Genomic DNA, 5,276 nt, shown 5'->3' on the forward strand with positions numbered 1-5,276 from the left:
AGGTCATATGAAATTCTATGGGAACAATTTTAAAAGAAAAATGATACCCAAGTTGGAAACAGTTTCCTTAAGTGCGAATATTCATATTGGTTCATTGAGCAACGAAATCTTGAGGACGACTTTCTTAGTAAGGGGGGTAGGTTTATGAGACCCCAAGTTTTGGCCCTTTCTTTTTTTCTTTTGGATTTCTTTGAATTTTTCTTTGGATTTCTTTTTTTGTGACTCCGTGGTCTTGAAACCTCGTAATAGCATCTCTTATTCCACTCCAAATTGACTTGCCACTCTCAAATACTTCCCAAGATATGTCATTTCCATCTTGGTCCAACCCCAATATTTGTTTATCGGGAATATTCAGTTTTCTATTAAAGGAATGACCATGTTTGCCCTAGATTGTGAAGCCACCTATATTTATGTCATTTCCAAAATTCCCACAAAAATCTCAAAATTCATTTGACTCATATGGACGTTGGATATGTAAAAATATTCAAGGTTCCAAGATCATAGTGAGAACACCACACAATCTTTGTTTCTGGTCATAATTTTAGTTTGTGAAGAAACTGTATTTTATAGTGCTCCATAATTTCTTATTTTTTACGAGGACATTCTAGTACCAATATAGTTGTTCTCCACCAAATTTGAGCTCATTTCATTTAACCAATTTGTCTCAATATTTCCCAAGATTCTGTCCACAGAATAGCAATATGAAGGAAGTACCATTTTAAATTATCTAAATGGTATGAATTTTTTACTGTACGTTCATAGGATCCAATGATCAACCTCCACCTAATTTAAGCCTAGTCCATTGAGTCTTTTGAGCATAACTTCCATTTCTATTTTCTGGCCGGAATGGCATATTGCAAAGCAAATTCTATCAAACTTCATCGATACGAGCTGAAAATTTGCATAGAGAGTTATCTTAGTGATTGAACACTCACCAAAAGACCAACATCTACCCCCAAGTGTGCCCCCCAAGTTCACCATAAACACATTGCTGCTAATTCATGTTTGTGCCAAGTTCAGTCCTATCTTGAGTCACTGTGGTTGTCTCTTTCCTCCTAGCATCTACCTGGGCGTGCCCAACAAGCCTTACACACTTGGGCCACCCAGAGCACATGGCAACTCAAAGGCCACGCGGTGACCACGTGGCCGGCATGAAAATGCAACATTTTGTGCATTGGGGTCCTCTGCCTCGTCCTTTCCTCAAGCTCTCGACACCTAGCAATGTCCGACAACTTTGCCATGGCCATGTGACTCCCCGTTGATTGCGATGGTTTCCCTACAAACTTAAAGGGTGATGTATCATAGCGATGACACGTATTTCCCTCAGTTATGAAACCAAGGTATCAATCCAGTAGGAAGATCCACAAGACTATGAAGAGGTACTTGCACACAAATAACAAATTCTCGTAACCCAATGCGTGTAGGGGTTGTCAATCCCTCTTGGGTGAAATAAAACAGTAAAAGGATAGGTGATAGATGCAAATAAAGTGATGGTAAATATAACATAGCACGGTATTTTTGTGTTTTTGATAATATAGATGTGAAAATAGAAGAGGAAATGAAATGGAAATGCAAATAGAAAAATAGAGATTGCAAATAGATGATGTAAAATAGACCTGGGGGCCGTAGGTTTGACTAATGACTTCTCTCGACAAAATAGCAAACGGTGGGTAGACAATTGATATGCGAGAGAATAATTATGATGATATCCAAGACAATGATCATGTATATAGGCATCACGTCCAAGACAAGTAGACCGACTTCTACCTGCATCTACTTCTATTACTCCACATATCGATCGCTATCCAACATGCATCTAGTGTATTAAGTTCATGGAGAAACGAAGTAATGCTTTAATAATGATGACATGATATAGACAAGATCTATCCATGTAGGAATAGACACCATCATTTTCTCCTTAATAGCAATGATACAAGCGTCTCATGTCTCTTTCTGTCACTGAGATTGAGCACCACAAGATCGAACCCATCACAAACCACCTCTTCCCATTGCAAGATAAAAAGATCAAGTTGGGCAATCAAAACCTGAATGTCGGAGTAGAAATACGAGGCTATAATAATCAAGAATGTATATAATTTCATAGATCCAATCATAAAATCACAATTAATTTGATCCCAACAAAGACACCGCAAAAGATAGAGTTACATCAAATAGATCTCCAAGAGACCATTCTATTGAGAAGCAAAACAAGAGAGAACGCCATCTAGCTACTTTCTACAGACCCATAGGTCTGATATGAATTACTCACGCATCATCGGAGGAGCACCAATGAGGATGACGAACCCCTCCGTGACCGTGTTCCTCTCCGGAACGAGATCTAGATTGGATTTCGTGGCTTGTGGAACTTGCGGTGCCCGAAAAAATTATTTGTCATGTCCTCTAGGGTTTTTGGAATATTGTGGTATTTATAGACCTCAGAGGTGGTGGAGGAGGTTCCCAAGGTCCCCACTACCCACGATGGCATAGCAGGGGCCCAGGGTGCGCCCTGGTGCCTAGTGGGCCACCTGGGCCTCCCCTGGTAAGCATTTGGACTTCGGCGAAGAAAAAACAAGCAACAATTGGTATTGGGCACTATGTCAATAGCTTAGTCCCAAAAATGATATAAAGTTGCTATGAAATGATTATAAAACATCGAAGAATGATAATATAACAGCATGGAACAATAAAAAATTTAGATACATTGGATATGTATCACCATCCCCAAGCTAATTCCTGCTCGTCCTCGAGTAGGTAAATGATAAAAAACAGATTTTTTTTGATGTGGAATGTTGCCTAACATGTTCATCATATTCTTTTCTTTTTTAGCATGCTCATATGGACTTGTAGATGATTCAAAGCAATGGTCTATAATTTTACATGAAAACTTCAATAATCAAGCATACCAACAAGCAACCAAGTCTTTCATAATATCAACGCTGAAGAGTGCTATCCCCATCCCATCATGCTCCATCATTGATCCATTCATGCAACACACCCAAATATTAACTACATCCAATAATCAAGTATAACAATAGTGTTCCTCAGTTGGTGCTTTATAATAGAAGATGGAGACTCAAATTCAAAATAAAAAATTTCATTAGGTAAATAGACAGGCCCTTCTGAGAGGGAAGCAGAGATTTGTAGCGGTGCCAGAGATCAAAGTGAAAAATTTAGAGATAAAATATTTTGGGTGGTATCCTTTTCCTGTCACCAAAAACGACTAAGAGTTCCCAATATCTTCCATGCTAAACAAATAATAGGCGCTTCCAAACTGAAAATAAAGTTTATTCCTTTTTTCACCATTCTTTCACATCCCTCGTCTAGCGGAATCCACGAGTACCGTCCATACCAACACTTTCCAAGGAATTTACTATTTTACAACATAACATAAATTATCTTTGCATTTCTGGACTTGGCATCCCTATTACCGCCATACTCTCGTGCAATGACAAGTGAATGAACACTCATCTTGAGAATAACCTATTTAACATGTAAGATATCGGCCGCCCCTCGCCGCTTCATGAGCGATACAGGCACATAAAACAGAAATTTACATTGAACATTAGAGTTGGCACTTGCAAATTTACTTAGTACGACATTGAAATACTGCGTATAGGTAGGCATGGTGGACTCATTTGGCATAACTTTGGGTATAAGATTTGGATGCACAAGCAGTATTCCATCTTAGTACAAGTGAAGGCTAGCAAATAGATTAACAAGCGCCGAACCAAGGAAAGAAAACCATCATAAGAGAACATTAAACATAACTAACGCTGAATAATGCAACACAAGTAGGATGTAACTTCATAGCGTAATTATTGACTTCATGTGCACGCATAGGGAATCACAAACCTTAACAAAAATATTATTACTAAATCATAATTACTCGTCAACATAACTTAGATATCACTATCTTCATATCGCAAAACTACTGCAAAGAATCAAGTTTAACATCCAATGATATTCATGAACGTTTTTGTCATATCTCCCCCGGATATCTGTCACTTTGTGACTAGTTTCATTTACAACAATTTTCCATTGCAAATAGCAAGCTCTGAAACAAATATAAGTGAAGAACGAGAGGACAAGTTTCTTTAAAAGTTTTGACTCTCAAAATAATATGAGGGAAGCAAGAGAGGATTTGTTCAAAATTTCTACTAACTCCCAAAATAATCTAAGTGAAGCATGAGAGCAATTGTTTCAAAATAACAGCACCACCATGCTCAAAAATATATAAGTGAAGCACTAGAGCAGTTCCATGGCTCTAAAAAAATTTAAGTGAAGAATAAAGAGTGAATCTAACAAATCATAACATAATTTGGCTCTCTCAAATGGGTGTGTACAACAAGGTTTATTATGACAAACTAACCAGCAATGAAATAAAAGACTCATATAATACAAGGTCCTCCAAGCAAAACTCATGATATGTGACGAATAAAAATATAGCTCCGAGTAAAATTACCGATGGTTGTTAGAAGAAAGAGGGGATGCCTTCTGGGGCATCCCCAAGCTTAGTTGCTTGGTAATCTTTAGATATTACCTTGGGGTGACATGTGACATCCCCAAGCTTAGGCTTTTATAACTCCTTTTTCCTTCCTCCATCGTGATCTCACCCAAAACTTGAAAACTTCCATCACACAAAACTAAACTAAACCTTCGTGACATTCATTAGTATAAGAAAACAAAACTTTACTTTAGGTACTATTGAAAACCCATCCCATTTATTTTTTGCATTATACCTGCTGTATTATAACTTTACCATCACTTATACCCCCCTATAAAAACCATAGAATCATCAAAATAAGCACACAACGCAAGGAAAACGGAATCTATCAAAAGAGAACAGTCTATAAAGACTCCAATTTTACTCATACTTCTGTGACGCCAAATATTCTGAAACATTTTACAATGTAGGGAATTTGTATATAAATATTGTGTAAAAAAATTCAGGCATTTATACGCTTTTATGATCTCTGAATTTCTGCTGCTGGACACAAAAGTTTTAGTTTTCCAACAAAATCAAAACAACTATCACCCAACATGATCCGAAAGGATTTACTTGGCACAAACACTAATTATAACATAAAAAGCTCGATCATGAAAGTAGCATAATTGTCCAAACACTCATGAACAGAAAGGAAAAGTGAAAAATAAATTTTATTCATTGGGTTGCCTCCCAATAAGCGCTATCATTTTACGCCCCTAGCTAGGCATAAAGCATAGATTCAAGTATTGTCATCCTTAGCGATTGATCCATAGGTTTCCCTCATGATTGA

The sequence above is a fragment of the Hordeum vulgare genome, chromosome 6H, assembly GCF_904849725.1.
Source record: "Hordeum vulgare subsp. vulgare chromosome 6H, MorexV3_pseudomolecules_assembly, whole genome shotgun sequence".
Classification (NCBI taxonomy): Eukaryota; Viridiplantae; Streptophyta; class Magnoliopsida; order Poales; family Poaceae; genus Hordeum; species Hordeum vulgare.